Source organism: Pseudophryne corroboree, chromosome 1, assembly GCF_028390025.1.
Source record: "Pseudophryne corroboree isolate aPseCor3 chromosome 1, aPseCor3.hap2, whole genome shotgun sequence".
In the NCBI taxonomy this organism is placed as follows: domain Eukaryota; kingdom Metazoa; phylum Chordata; class Amphibia; order Anura; family Myobatrachidae; genus Pseudophryne; species Pseudophryne corroboree.
In genome coordinates, this window is record NC_086444.1 from 1,071,968,504 (window position 1) to 1,071,985,751 (window position 17,248).

Below are 17,248 nucleotides of genomic sequence, written 5' to 3' on the forward strand. Positions count from 1 at the left end.
CCAACACTGGACGGGAAGAGGTGGCACCTTCCACCATTTGCACGCCCCCTGCAAGTGCTGGAAGGAGCACCCGCAGTCCAGTTCCTGATAGTCAAATTGAAGATGTCACTGTTGAAGTACACCAGGATGAGGATATGGGTGTTGCTGGCGCTGAGGAGGAAATTGACAAGGAGGATTCTGATGGTGAGGTGGTTTGTTTAAGTCAGGCACCCGGGGAGACACCTGTTGTCCGTGGGACGAATATGGCCATTGACATGCCTGGTCAAATTACAAAAAAATCACCTCTTCGGTGTGGAATTATTTTAACACAAATGCAGACAACAGGGCCAGTATTTACTAAAAATCTGAGTTTGGTCGATTTGTGTTTTTTTTCTAAGTCCCAATCCGGGAATTCACTAAGCACCAATCTCGGCAGTGTCTGGTCTATTCGTAATGGTTTGAATGACAGCCTTCCGAAATACGAATGAATAGACCATCGGTCAAACGCGGCTGTTATTTCATAGAATACGGCCATTCACTATTCATTCGTATTTGGGTGTTAGTTTCTGAGTGCTCAAGTGCGGGTCTGTTTTTTTTCGATTCGTTAAAAAAAGCAGCAAAAAAATAGACCTGCTTTTTCCAGTCGAGTTTGGATAACCATGCACGGATCTGTGAGATCTGTGCATGGTTATCTATGGGAAAGGGTCTATTTAGTGTAAAATCAGAAAAAAAATTGCGTGGGGTCCCCCCTCCTAAGCATAACCAGCCTTGGGCTCTTTGAGCCGGTCCCGTTGAAAAAATATGGGGGAAAAAATGACAGGGGTTCCCCCATATTTAATCAACCAGCACCGGGCTCTGCGCCTGGTCCTGGTTCCAAAAATACGGGGGACAAAAAGCGTAGGGGTCCCCCGTATTTTTGAAACCAGCACCGGGCTCCACTAGCCAGGTACATAATGCCACAGCCGGGGGACACTTTTATCTTGGTCCCTGCAGCCCTGGCATTAAATACCCAACTAGTCACACCTGGCCGGGGTACCCTGGAGGAGTGGGAACCCCTTAAATCAAGGGGTCCCCCCCTCCAGCCACCCAAGGGCCAGGGGTGAAGCCCGAGGCTGTCCCCCCCATCCAAGGGCGGCGGATGGGGGGCTGATAGCCTTTTTGTAAAAATGTGAATATTGTTTTTAGTAGCAGTACTACAAGTCCCAGCAAGCCTCCCCCGCAAGCTGGTACTTGGAGAACCACAAGTACCAGCATGTGGTGGAAAACCGGGCCCGCTGGTACCTGTAGTACTACTACTAAAAAAATACCCCAATAAAAACAGGAGACACACACTTTGAAAGTATAAGTTTATTCCATACATGCACACCTCCAAACATACATATTTACCTATGTTCACACGAGGGTCGGTCCTCTTCTCCATGTAGAATCCATGGGGTACCTGTGAAAAAAATTATACTCACATAATCCAGTGTAGATCGGTCCTCTTCTGTTCTTTGTATAATCCACGTACTTTGCAAAAAAATAAAACGCAAACCCGACCACGCACTGAAAGGGGCCCCATGTTTACACATGGGATCCCTTTCCCCGACAGCCAGGACCCCCCCTGACTCCTGTCAAAGAGGGTCCCTTCAGCCAATCAGGGAGCGCCACGTCGTGGCACCCTCCTGATTGGCTGTGTGCTCCTGTAGTGTCTGTCAGACAGCACACGGCAGTGATACAATGTAGCGCCTATGCGCTCCATTGTAACCAATGGTGGGAACTTGGCGGTCAGCGGTGAGGTTACTTTCGGTTATGCTTAGGAGGGGGGACCCCACGCAATTTTTTCCAGAATTATAAAGACTTTAATGATCTTTTTAAGGTACACAATGAAGCCCTGCATGGATCTCACAGATCCGGCCGGGTTTCCTTGTGTTTTTTCAGGCAGTGTTTTACTCATCACTCCCGTAAAACACTGCCTGATATTACGAATCACATCGGAAAAAACGATTGTGCAAAACTCGGCAGCTTAGTGAATGACCGTATCAGGATTAAAAAAGTTGCAGTAAAATGCACCCGATACCATTCGAGTTCAAACACCCTTCAAAATGGTCAAAACACGAATATTAGTAAATAAACCCCCAGGTGTCAAGCCATGTGTTGCCTTTGTCAAGCTGTAATAAGTAGGGGTAAGGACGTTAACCACCTCGGAACATCCTCCCTTATACGTCACCTGCAGCGCATTCATCATAAGTCAGTGACAAGTTCAAAAACTTTGGATGACAGCGGAAGCAGTCCACTGACCACTAAATCCCTTTCTCTTGTAACCAAGCTCCTGCAAACCACACCACCAACTCCCTCAGTCTCAATTTCCTCCTTACACAGGAAAGCCAATAGTCCTGCAGGCCATGTCACTGTCAAGTCTGACGAGTCCTCTCCTGCCTGGGATTCCTCCGATGCATCCTTGAGGGTAACGCCTACTGCTGCTGGCGCTGCTGTTGTTGCTGCTGGAAGTCGATCGTCATCCCAGAGGGGAAGTCGGAAGACCACTTGTACTACTTCCAGTAAGCAATTGACTGTCCAACAGTCCTTTGCGAGGAAGATGAAATATCACAGCAGTCATCCTGCTGCAAAGCGGATAACTCAGGCCTTGGCAGCCTGGGCGGTGAGAAACGTGTTTCCGTTATCCACCGTTAATTCACAGGCAACTACAGACTTGATTGAGGTACTGTGTCCCCGGTACCAAACACCATCTAGGTTCCATTTCTCTAGGCAGGCGATACCGAAAATGTACACAGACCTCAGAAAAAGAGTAATCAGTGTCCTAAAAAATGCAGTTGTACCCAATGTCCACTTAACTACGGACATGTGGACAAGTGGAGCAGGGAAGACTCAGGACTATATGACTGTGACAGCCCACTGGGTAGATGTATTGCCTCCCGCAGCAAGAACAGCAGCAGCGGCACCAGTAGCAGCATCTCGCAAATGCCAACTCGTTCCTAGGCAGGCTACGCTTTGTATCACCACTTTCCAGAAGAGACACACAGCTGACAACCTCTTACGAAAACTGAGGAACATCATCGCAGAATGGCTTACCCCAAAAGGACTCTCCTGGGGATTTGTGACATCGGACAACGCCAGCAATATTGTGCGTGCATTACATCTGGGCAAATTCCAGCACGTCCCATGTTTTGCACATACATTGAATTTGGTGGTGCAGAATTATTTAAAAAACGACAGGGGCGTGCAAGAGATGCTGTTGGTGGCCCGAAGAATTGCGGGCCACTTTCGGCATTCAGCCACCAAGTGCCGAAGACTGAAGCACCAGCAAACAGTCCTGAACCTGCCCTGCCATCATCTGAAGCAAGAGGTGGTAACGAGGTGGAATTCAACCCTCTATATGCTTCAGAGGATGGAGGAGCAGCAAAAGGCCATTCAAGCCTATACATCTGCCTACGAGATAGGCAAAGGAGGGGGAATGCACCTGACTCAAGCGCAGTGGAGAATGATTTCAACGTTGTGCAAGGTTCTGCAACCCTTTGAACTTGCCACACGTGAAGTCAGTTCAGACACTGCCAGCCTGAGTCAGGTCATTCCCCTCATCAGGCTTTTGCAGAAGAAGCTGGAGACATTGAAGGAGGAGCTAAAACAGAGCGATTCCGCTAGGCATGTGGGACTTGTGGATGGAGCCCTTAATTCGCTTAACCAGGATTCACGGGTGGTCAATCTGCTGAAATCAGAGCACTACATTTTGTCCACCGTGCTCGATCCAAGATTTAAAACCTACGTTGTATCTCTCTTTCCGGCAGACACAAGTCTGCAGAGGTTCAAAGACCTGCTGGTGAGAAAATTGTCAAGTCAAGCGGAACGTGACCCGTCAACAGCTCCTCCTTCACATTCTCCCGCAACTGGGGCTACGAGGAAAAGGCTAAGAATTCCGAGCCCACCCGCTGGCGGTGATGCAGGGCAGTCTGGAGTGATTGCTGACATCTGGTCCGGACTGAAGGACCTGCCAACGATTACTGACATGTCGTCTACTGTCACTGCTTATGATTCTCTCACCATTGAAAGAATGGTGGAGGATTATATGAGTGACCGCATCCAAGTAGGCACGTCAGACAGTCCGTACGTATACTGGCAGGAAAAAGAGGCAATTTGGAGGCCCTTGCAGAAACTGGCTTTATTTTACCTAAGTTGCCCACTCTCCAGTGTGTACTCCGAAAGAGTGTTTAGTGCAGCCGCTCACCTTGTCAGCAATCGGCGTACGAGGTTACTTCCAGAAAATGTGGAGAAGATGATGTTCATTAAAATGAATTATAATCAATTCCTCCGTGGAGACATTCACCAGCAATTGCCTCCAGAAAGTACACAGGGACCTGAGATGGTGAATTCCAGTGTGGACGAATTAATAATCTGTGAGAAGGGGGATGTACACAGTGAAAGGGGTGAGGAATCGGACGATGAGGAGGAGGTGGACATCTTGCCTCTGTAGAGCCAGTTTGTGCAAGGAGAGATTGATTGCTTCTTTTTTGGTGGGGGCCCAAACCAACCAGTCATTTCAGTCACAGTTGTGTGGCAGACCCTGTCGCTGAAATGATGGGTTTGTTAAAGTGTGCATGTCCTGTTTATACAACATAAGGGTGGGTGGGAGGGCCCAAGGACAATTCCATCTTGCACCTCTTTTTTCTTTCATTTTTCTTTGCATCATGTGCTGTTTGGGGACTATTTTTTTGAAGTGCCATCCTGCCTGACACTGCAGTGCCACTCCTAGATGGGCCAGGTGTTTGTGTCGGCCACTTGGTTAATAATACTATGGGATCAAAATGACCCCCAAATTCTATGATTTAAGCTGTTTTTGAGGGGTTTTTGTAAAAAACACCCGAATCCAAAACACACCCGAATCCGACTAAAAATTTTCAGGGAGGTTTTGCCAAAACGCGTCCGAATCCAAAACACGGCCGCGGAACCGAATCCAAAACCAAAACCCGAAAAATGTCCAGTGCACATCTCTACACTACACTTTGTTCTTGTGTTTGTATTGTTAAAATTGCCCTACAAATACAGTCCTGTCCTAATAATCTTTACATTTTCCCAGCATTTATGTAGTGTTGATTTGGGATTCAAAATGTAATCTCATGCATACACATAATCCTAGGTTCACGTTATGTAATAGAATGGTGTGTTTTCATTTTGTAATGTTATTAAAAAAAAAAAACCTAACCTCTGCTGCATGTATAAGATATGTATCTTGATAGTAAGCATGCATACTGTATGTATTTTAAAAACCACACTACCTAAATATTTTTAGAAAGAAGACCAAAAGAACTACCATGTTGTACCTTGTTTTTACTAGTACATATGTATCATAATAAATGTACTAAACAAATGAAAAGCACTTCTCAAACTTGTGAGTGCAAACCCAAAATGATGCTATAATCACATTTTTTGAGGGTTTTCAACAAACTTGCTTATATGGTCTTATTTAGCATGTCGGCCTCTTGCAGTGGATGGCCCTTTACCACTGGTGTCTTGGCGACTTCTGCCAGAACGTCTGGGAGGGTATGTGACAGGTGTCACCAATGGGGTTGTGGTAGTGGAGCTGCAACTTGTATGTTCCCTTTGCTGAGTGAGATGTTGGCTTAGTGTTGTCAGAGTGACATTTAAGTCTCTGGTTGCAGACGTGTGGCTCTCCATAATTCTCACCATGGCATCTTGTGATGTTTGATTCGCAGTCAATATCTGCAAGTACGTTTGATGTAGCCTTTGGTTGTCATCCATTACTCTTTGAAAGGTATCGAGCATGCGATTATTGTCTGTCCTCATGAGTCCTAATGTGTTTGCCATTCGGGTTAGCTCATTAGTTTGTCTGCTGTTGCTTCTGGAGATGCGTGGAACTTGATGGGCCAGACTTGCAATGTAGTGTGTTTGCTTACGCAAACACTTTAAATTAAGATTTTGCTGGGACGACTAGCTGGACCAAAATGCCTGGTCTTGTGCCTGTGCTAAAGGTGTCGGTGGGCTTTTGTCCTGCTCAGGTGTCTACTGAGTGGGCGGAATGGCAAACTGAGTTTTTGTTGGTTGTGGTGGTGGGATTTCCACTAGATTGAGGGTATATGTTGCCTCATGTGTTGGCTGCAGTTGCCCTGGCTGACTTTCCGGAACATTGTTGTCAGCTGAAAATAGAAAGCAGTTGTAAGGTGTTTACATATTAATTTTGGACAGTGTACGTGTGTGTTGGTAAGCCTCTATTGGGCACATATTTTGTCTTAACCTTTTTACACAAATGCACCTTACATTTCTTGGCCTAAGTGTTTAGAGCCAATAATGTCCATTTAATTGGTGTGCTTGTGGTTTACACTAACGTGGTACACTAATGTGCTTCACACATCTTTTGACAAACATTGCAGTATTTAACGTTAGCTTGTATGTGACCTAACTGAGGTATATTGGACATGTCATTGATGCACATGTAATATGTAGAATTATAAAAGGTGCTACATAATTTTACAGTTTACTGTGTCTGGATGTTAAGGGCAACATGACAGCTTATGTTGCCAATCACTAGTCCTGCATATTTAGCACTGCTTAGAGTAGTGTAAAGGGTGTGTGGAAATGTGTGTGTTGTGTGAATGTGCAACAAAACCTACCAGGCAGCTGTGGGGAATGCGGTGACATGGGTGGCGGACTGTCCAGCAGTTGCTGTGGTGGCACAGGTGAAACCAGGGAGATGCGTCGGCGTGGTGATGGCTGTAGTGGTGGTCTAGATGACGCACCCAGGCTGCGCCTCCCTGGAGGAAGTGCATGTGTTGATGGACCTTTGATGAAGATGGCATCAGTTATTTGACATTCCCCATTGAAGGACAAACGCACCCAAGGTTAATGTACTTACCAACATCAGCAGCATCCTCGGATTCAGTTACAGTGGAGGCATGGGCAGAAGGCCTTTGTGAATGTTTAGACACTGCAAAAGGAAAGGAGGCCCTTTAAATATTTTAAAAATACAACCTACAACGAAATGTAGCAACACAGGACTCGTAAGTGGATTTAAGACAGATCGTACCTTTAACCCACTACTAAGCCAACACTTTCTACCCTATCCGACGGTATACAAATCCAAACAAATTAACAATGTCCTGCTTAATGACACTTCTATATTTCTAATCCGTGCATTTAAACACTATTGTATTGCAACCTAAGACAGTGAATTCATGTTTGGTCTCATTGTACACTAATTTGTCTTTCATCCAAAAAAACATGTGCCACCATATAAAGGCATGCACCAACCAAATATACCACAAACAAAACATACTCATTACATACAACAGAATTGTTTGTTTTAAAAACACAAAACACTCTCTTAACCAAAATATGTATAGAAGTAAAATTAATTTGGAACATTACACACATAACATATTAATGAGTGGTGGCCTGCCAATTAACCACAAAAAAAAAATACAAAAAAACACTACCACTTCCACATTCATTTTTTTGCAAAATGGCCAATTAAAGCAGTAACAGAACATACATTTATGTGCGAACACCATACACCAGCAGGCATGTTCAAAATGCGGCACTACAGCTGCTATTAAACTACATAGCTGTTACGCACACCAGTGCTAACAGGAGTATACCGGTGTATGAACAGAGAGGGAAGCGAAGCAAACGAACTCACAGACAGTATAACATAACATACACAGGAGGTGATGGAATAACTAATAAACACAAAATGAACGGAGAAGCCCAAAGGCTCAGGAATTGGGTGTCTCCCTAGTGTCAGGAATGCTCAGATGGAATAGAGCGGACAATGTAGCGAGGTGTAGTGATTTAACATGTGGAGCACCTGAAATGATGTTGCTAAGAGCAACAGAAAAAACCCCAAAGGGTTACCAACGGGTGTGGGAATAAACTCCTTGGTCAGAGATAGAAATATAGACACAAGGAGAGTATCCACAATCCTAACCCCCACTTGCAGGGCACAGGTTCAGCTTACTGCCACTAAACTGACACCTGGACGCCCTGCACAGTGAGGGAGGATTAAGCAAGCAGGTCTGAGAGTACAGCCGCAAACCTGCTGGGTTCACAGAATAGCAAAAGAACCCCAGCAGGTCAAACAACTGATTCCAGTCTTACTGCTATGTCCGGATTGGCAGAATGAAGTACCGAATCCCAAGGCCTATTCGCAGTAAGCAACAAGTAAATACAAAGTCACACAGTACTAGCTAACTCTCTGGAACTGACTAACAAACAAAGATTCAGCAGCATTTGCCTAGCCTGAGAGGATGGTTTATATAGCAGGTGCTGTCCACGCCCCACTCAGACCTCACAGACTGTGAGCACAAAACCAGCGCCGGATTCCCTGCCGTGCACAGAGCCTGTAACCACTACACAGTAAAAACCCGGACCGGAGTATCAGCTGCGCTCAGGTTACTTCGCTAACACTTGCCTCCCGGTTGCCATGGCGACATGGCAGCACAGAGCAGGAGATCCTAACAATAGCCCAGCACGGGCGGACACAGTTTTGCTGTGAGAGATTGCTAAAGCTGTGTCACGGCATGTTGGGATGTGTAGTTTCTCCACAGCTGGTGGGGGCGCAGTTTGGACATGCCTGCCTGACACAATGGAAGATAACATGCACAAATAAGGCATTACTTTAAAGAAACATAACATAAAAAAACCTAAAAAAACACACAACCAAAAACACTACTTACCAGACACCCTGGGCTGATCAGAGTCCCGTACATACATCACCCTCACTACTTCAGGAGGAATAAGGTTCTGCAGTGGCTCCTCGTATTCCATACGTGGCAATAAATGGACGCACCCCTCCTATTTGGTGGGCCGACTTGGCCTCTTTTGCCATTTTTGCTTTCACACGACGTTTGATGTCGTAAAAGCGCTTTCTCCAGGTCTCCTCTGTACGCTTCACCACACCCTCACAATTCACCGCGTCAACAACCTTCTGCCACAACACTGCTTTTTTCTGGGAAGGCACCTTAGCAGACTCCTGACCAAAGAGCTGGTGATGATATTTCATTATCATCCTCACCAGGGCAACATTCTCTGCAAACTTGAACTTCACATTTCGCCCTGACTTGGTCCCTGTACGTGGCTGCGGAGCCTCATCAGTATCATTAGAGGACTCAGGAGCTTCCTCTGCCACCTCCTCCACCTCACCCCCCTCACTACCCTCCTCCACCTCACTAACCTCCTCCACATCACCAACCTCCTCCACCTCCCCAACCTCACTAACCCCAGACTCAGACATGTTTAAGACAGACAACAAAAAACACTTAAAAATAAAGACTAACAAAACACACTCCTCCTCTACCTCTACACAGCGCGCACACACACACAAACACTGACAAAAGACTTAAATAAAATAACTAGGACAGAAAATATGACATACTAATAAGGATACAAGACAACAATAAAGACAAGACAACTTTCACAGCTCAGCACTCACAAATTGCAACCCAATAATCCAAAACACTCACCAACTCCTCACAGCACTACCTCTCTCCTCTCCACTAACTAAACCCACAAGGTTCGTCCGGTTTGGGGCGTTTTTATATGGGTGCACTTTGACACTCGCACGTAATCCACATAACCAATCATGATTCACCTTCAAAAACGAATGTAAAAGTTAAAATTAGAGATGAGCGCCTGAAATTTTTCGGGTTTTGTGTTTTGGTTTTGGGTTCGGTTCCGCGGCCGTGTTTTGGGTTCGAACGCGTTTTGGCAAAACCTCACCGAATTATTTTTGTCGGATTCGGGTGTGTTTTGGATTCGGGTGTTTTTTTCCAAAAACACTAAAAAACAGCTTAAATCATAGAATTTGGGGGTCATTTTGATCCCAAAGTATTATTAACCTCAAAAACCATAATTTACACTCATTTTCAGTCTATTCTGAATACCTCACACCTCACAATATTATTTTTAGTCCTAAAATTTGCACCGAGGTCGCTGTGTGAGTAAGATAAGCGACCCTAGTGGCCGACACAAACACCGGGCCCATCTAGGAGTGGCACTGCAGTGTCACGCAGGATGTCCCTTCCAAAAAACCCTCCCCAAACAGCACATGACGCAAAGAAAAAAAGAGGCGCAATGAGGTAGCTGTGTGAGTAAGATTAGCGACCCTAGTGGCCGACACAAACACCGGGCCCATCTAGGAGTGGCACTGCAGTGTCACGCAGGATGGCCCTTCCAAAAAACCCTCCCCAAACAGCACATGACGCAAAGAAAAAAAGAGGCGCAATGAGGTAGCTGACTGTGTGAGTAAGATTAGCGACCCTAGTGGCCGACACAAACACCGGGCACATCTAGGAGTGGCACTGCAGTGTCACGCAGGATGTCCCTTCCAAAAAACCCTCCCCAAACAGCACATGACGCAAAGAAAAAAAGAGGCGCAATGAGGTAGCTGTGTGAGTAAGATTAGCGACCCTAGTGGCCGACACAAACACCGGGCCCATCTAGGAGTGGCACTGCAGTGTCACGCAGGATGTCCCTTCCAAAAAACCCTCCCCAATCAGCACATGATGCAAAGAAAAAGAAAAGAAAAAAGAGGTGCAAGATGGAATTATCCTTGGGCCCTCCCACCCACCCTTATGTTGTATAAACAAAACAGGACATGCACACTTTAACCAACCCATCATTTCAGTGACAGGGTCTGCCACACGACTGTGACTGATATGACGGGTTGGTTTGGACCCCCCCCAAAAAAGAAGCAATTAATCTCTCCTTGCACAAACTGGCTCTACAGAGGCAAGATGTCCACCTCATCTTCACCCTCCGATATATCACCGTGTACATCCCCCTCCTCACAGATTATCAATTCGTCCCCACTGGAATCCACCATCTCAGCTCCCTGTGTACTTTGTGGAGGCAATTGCTGCTGGTCAATGTCTCCGCGGAGGAATTGATTATAATTCATTTTAATGAACATCATCTTCTCCACATTTTCTGGATGTAACCTCGTACGCCGATTGCTGACAAGGTGAGCGGCGGCACTAAACACTCTTTCGGAGTACACACTTGTGGGAGGGCAACTTAGGTAGAATAAAGCCAGTTTGTGCAAGGGCCTCCAAATTGCCTCTTTTTCCTGCCAGTATAAGTACGGACTGTGTGACGTGCCTACTTGGATGCGGTCACTCATATAATCCTCCACCATTCTATCAATGTTGAGAGAATCATATGCAGTGACAGTAGACGACATGTCCGTAATCGTTGTCAGGTCCTTCAGTCCGGACCAGATGTCAGCATCAGCAGTCGCTCCAGACTGCCCTGCATCACCGCCAGCGGGTGGGCTCGGAATTCTGAGCCTTTTCCTCGCACCCCCAGTTGCGGGAGAATGTGAAGGAGGAGATGTTGACAGGTCGCGTTCCGCTTGACTTGACAATTTTGTCACCAGCAGGTCTTTCAACCCCAGCAGACCTGTGTCTGCCGGAAAGAGAGATCCAAGGTAGGCTTTAAATCTAGGATCGAGCACGGTGGCCAAAATGTAGTGCTCTGATTTCAACAGATTGACCACCCGTGAATCCTTGTTAAGCGAATTAAGGGCTGCATCCACAAGTCCCACATGCCTAGCGGAATCGCTCCGTGTTAGCTCCTTCTTCAATGCCTCCAGCTTCTTCTGCAAAAGCCTGATGAGGGGAATGACCTGACTCAGGCTGGCAGTGTCTGAACTGACTTCACGTGTGGCAAGTTCAAAGGGCATCAGAACCTTGCACAACGTTGAAATCATTCTCCACTGCACTTGAGACAGGTGCATTCCATCTCCTATAGCGTGCTCAATTGTATAGGCTTGAATGGCCTTTTGCTGCTCCTCCAACCTCTGAAGCATATAGAGGGTTGAATTCCACCTCGTTACCACTTCTTGCTTCAGATGATGGCAGGGCAGGTTCAGTAGTTTTTGGTGGTGCTCCAGTCTTCTGTACGTGGTGCCTGTACGCCGAAAGTGTCCCGCAATTCTTCTGGCCACCGACAGCATCTCTTGCACACCCCTGTCGTTTTTTAAAAAATTCTGCACCACCAAATTCAAGGTATGTGCAAAACATGGGATGTGCTGGAATTTGCCCATATTTAATGCACACACAATATTGCTGGCGTTGTCCGATGCCACAAATCCACAGGAGAGTCCAATTGGGGTAAGCCATTCCGCGATGATCTTCCTCAGTTGCCGTAAGAGGTTTTCAGCTGTGTGCGTATTCTGGAAAGCGGTGATACAAAGCGTAGCCTGCCTAGGAAAGAGTTGGCGTTTGCGAGATGCTGCTACTGGTGCCGCCGCTGCTGTTCTTGCGGCGGGAGTCCATACATCTACCCAGTGGGCTGTCACAGTCATATAGTCCTGACCCTGCCCTGCTCCACTTGTCCACATGTCCGTGGTTAAGTGGACATTGGGTACAACTGCATTTTTTAGGACACTGGTGAGTCTTTTTCTGACGTCCGTGTACATTCTCGGTATCGCCTGCCTAGAGAAGTGGAACCTAGATGGTATTTGGTAACGGGGGCACACTGCCTCAATAAATTGTCTAGTTCCCTGTGAACTAACGGCGGATACCGGACGCACGTCTAACACCAACATAGTTGTCAAGGACTCAGTTATCCGCTTTGCAGTAGGATGACTGCTGTGATATTTCATCTTCCTCGCAAAGGACTGTTGAACAGTCAATTGCTTACTGGAAGTAGTACAAGTGGGCTTACGACTTCCCCTCTGGGATGACCATCGACTCCCAGCGGCAACAACAGCAGCGCCAGCAGCAGTAGGCGTTACACGCAAGGATGCATCGGAGGAATCCCAGGCAGGAGAGGACTCGTCAGACTTGCCAGTGACATGGCCTGCAGGACTATTGGCATTCCTGGGGAAGGAGGAAATTGACACTGAGGGAGTTGGTGGGGTGGTTTGCGTGAGCTTGGTTACAAGAGGAAGGGATTTACTGGTCAGTGGACTGCTTCCGCTGTCACCCAAAGTTTTTGAACTTGTCACTGACTTATTATGAATGCGCTGCAGGTGACGTATAAGGGAGGATGTTCCGAGGTGGTTAACGTCCTTACCCCTACTTATTACAGCTTGACAAAGGGAACACACGGCTTGACACCTGTTGTCCGCATTTCTGGTGAAATACCTCCACACCGAAGAGCTGATTTTTTTGGTATTTTCACCTGGCATGTCAACGGCCATATTCCTCCCACGGACAACAGGTGTCTCCCCGGGTGCCTGACTTAAACAAACCACCTCACCATCAGAATCCTTCTGGTCAATTTCCTCCCCAGCGCCAGCAACACCCATATCCTCCTCATCCTGGTGTACTTCAACACTGACATCTTCAATCTGACTATCAGGAACTGGACTGCGGGTGCTCCTTCCAGCACTTGCAGGGGGCATGCAAATAGTGGAAGGCGCATGCTCTTCACGTCCAGTGTTGGGAAGGTCAGGCATCGCAAACGACACAATTGGACTCTCCTTGTGGATTTGGGATTTCAAAGAACGCACAGTTCTTTGCGGTGCTTTTGCCAGCTTGAGTCTTTTCAGTTTTCTAGCGAGAGGCTGAGTGCTTCCATCCTCATGTGAAGCTGAACCACTAGCCATGAACATAGGCCAGGGCCTCAGCCGTTCCTTGCCACTCCGTGTGGTAAATGGCATATTGGCAAGTTTACGCTTCTCCTCCGACAATTTTATTTTAGGTTTTGGAGTCCTTTTTTTTCTGATATTTGGTGTTTTGGATTTGACATGCTCTGTACTATGACATTGGGCATCGGCCTTGGCAGACGACGTTGCTGGCATTTCATCGTCTCGGCCATGACTAGTGGCAGCAGCTTCAGCACGAGGTGGAAGTGGATCTTGATCTTTCCCTAATTTTGGAACCTCAACTTTTTTGTTCTCCATATTTTATAGGCAGAACTAAAAGGCACCTCAGGTAAACAATGGAGATGGATGGATTGGATACTAGTATACAATTATGGACGGACTGCCACGGTTAGGTGGTATAAAAAAACCACGGTTAGGTGGTATATATTGTAATACAATTATGGATGGACGGACTGCCTGCCGAGTGCCGACACAGAGGTAGCCACAGCCGTGAACTACCGCACTGTACACTGGTTGATAAAGAGATAGTAGTATACTCGTAACAACTAGTATGACACTATGACGGTATAAAGAATGAAAAAAAAACCACGGTTAGGTGGTATATATTATAATAATACAATTATGGATGGACGGACTGCCTGCCGAGTTCCGACACAGAGGTAGCCACAGCCGTGAACTACCGCACTGTACACTGGTTGATAAAGAGATAGTAGTATACTCGTAACAACTAGTATGACTGACTATGACGGTATAAAGAATGAAAAAAAAACCACGGTTAGGTGGTATATATTGTAATACAATTATGGATGGACGGACTGCCTGCCGAGTTCCGACACAGAGGTAGCCACAGCCGTGAACTACCGCACTGTACACTGGTTAATAAAGAGATAGTAGTATACTCGTAACAACTAGTATGACTGACTATGACGGTATAAAGAATGAAAAAAAAACCACGGTTAGGTGGTATATATTATAATACAATTATGGATGGACGGACTGCCTGCCGACTGCCGACACAGAGGTAGCCACAGCCGTGAACTACCGCACTGTACACTGGTTGATAAAGAGATAGTAGTATACTCGTAACAACTAGTATGACACTATGACCGTATAAAGAATGAAAAAAAAACCACGGTTAGGTGGTATATATTATAATACAATTATGGATGGACGGACTGCCTGCCGAGTGCCGACACAGAGGTAGCCACAGCCGTGAACTACCGCACTGTACACTGGTTGATAAAGAGATAGTAGTATACTCGTAACAACTAGTATGACTGACTATGACGGTATAAAGAATGAAAAAAAAACCACGGTTAGGTGGTATATATTATAATACAATTATGGATGGACGGACTGCCTGCCGACTGCCGACACAGAGGTAGCCACAGCCGTGAACTACCGCACTGTACACTGGTTGATAAAGAGATAGTAGTATACTCGTAACAACTAGTATGACACTATGACGGTATAAAGAATGAAAAAAAAACCACGGTTAGGTGGTATATATTATAATACAATTATGGATGGACGGACTGCCTGCCGACTGCCGACACAGAGGTAGCCACAGCCGTGAACTACCGCACTGTACACTGGTTGATAAAGAGATAGTAGTATACTCGTAACAACTAGTATGACACTATGACGGTATAAAGAATGAAAAAAAAACCACGGTTAGGTGGTATATATTATAATAATACAATTATGGATGGACGGACTGCCTGCCGACTGCCGACACAGAGGTAGCCACAGCCGTGAACTACCGCACTGTACACTGGTTGATAAAGAGATAGTAGTATACTCGTAACAACTAGTATGACTATGACGACGGTATAAAGAAAGAAAAAAAAATACCACGGTTAGGTGGTATATAATTATACAATTATGGATGGACGGACTGCCTGCCGAGTGCCGACTGCCGACACAGAGGTAGCCACAGCCGTGAACTACCGCACTGTACTGTGTCTGCTGCTAATATAGACTGGTTGATAAAGAGATAGTATACAACAATATACTACTATACTGGTGGTCAGGCACTGGTCACCACTAGTCACACTGGCAGTGGCACTCCTGCAGCAAAAGTGTGCACTGTTTAATTTTAAATTAATATAATATTATGTACTCCTGGCTCCTGCTATAACAACCTGCAGTGCTCCCCAGTCTCCCCCACAATTATTATAAGCTTTTATACATTGATGTGCAGCACACTGGGCTGAGCTGAGTGCACACAGACTGAGTCACACTGTGTGACTGCTGTGTATCGTTTTTTTCAGGCAGAGAACGGATATAGCAGAGAACGGATATATTAAATAAAAGTTAACTTAACAACAACTGCACTGGTCACTGTGGTAAACTCTGTCTGCACAATCTCTCTCTCTCTCTCTCTCTTCTAATCTATTCTAATGGAGAGGACGCCAGCCACGTCCACTCCCTATCAATCTCAATGCACGTGTGAAAATGGCGGCGACGCGCGGCTCCTTATATAGAATCCGAGTCTCGCGAGAATCCGACAGCGTCATGATGACGTTCGGGCGCGCTCGGGTTAACCGAGCAAGGCGGGAAGATCCGAGTCGCTCGGACCCGTGAAAAAAAAAGTGAAGTTCGTGCGGGTTCGGATTCAAAGAAACCGAACCCGCTCATCTCTAGTTAAAATGGGGCTGCAAAGTTCAGAAAACACTGCCGCACACGAAAAATACGAATGATGCATCAAAATACACATCTTCGGACATAAAAACACTCAATCGGCCGGAAAAACACAAACAAAAATACAAATGACATCGACATTGAAAAATACGAATAGGTAGAACACGAAAGCATAGTAAACTACCGTAAACATATTCAAAAATTTGCAATTACGAACAGCCGATGTCAGTCGATTTAAAAATCGACACAAACATGAATAATAGTAAACAAACCCACAGGTGTCAACTGAATAGCGATATGCGCTACTTGCTTTAAGGGACTATTTCCTGCTAAAAGTGTATGTTAGGCTGGCTATAGTTTATATTCAGGTTGTGACACACACATCTTATCAAAATCAGTCCACAGCATAAGAACACCATGAAATGTGCATTTGAAGCTTGTGATAAGCTTACTGAATACAAAATAAGCCCTGTAGTTTTACATTTCAAGGGCTATAGGTATGTTGCCTTTGTGATTTGGAATTTGGTCATTTAACAAGTTGAGCTGATTGTAAGAGGGTATGTTAGGATCCAGTTCATTTTACATGGAATAGCATACTGTCTATGTAACACCCCAGGCTTTTCGGGTATGTCTAAGTGGTTGAGAAAGGTACCACAGGGGTTGCGTGGCTATGTGACGGACCTTTCCCCTGAAATTTTTCTCCATGTACCATGTCCTGCAGTACTGTGTCCATAGAGGTAAGATAGATTGATACAAAACAAGAGTCAGCAATTCCAACAGGATATCTTTAATTGAGCTGCAGTGAACTACAGTATGGATTAAAGATGATAATTAATGAATTGCCATAAAATTTGAATGATCACAAAAAAGAAGAATTTGGGCAATGAAGAGGAACAAAGAGAAGACAATTGGCTACAACTCCCACCACAAAGGAGCATTCAATATGCAAAAGACAATTAATTGGAATTACAAAGAATGGCATATTATCATTGGAATTACAGTTGAACATATTAATTAGAATCTTACATTTTGGAATGAGATTATTGGATTCACAGTCTATAATGT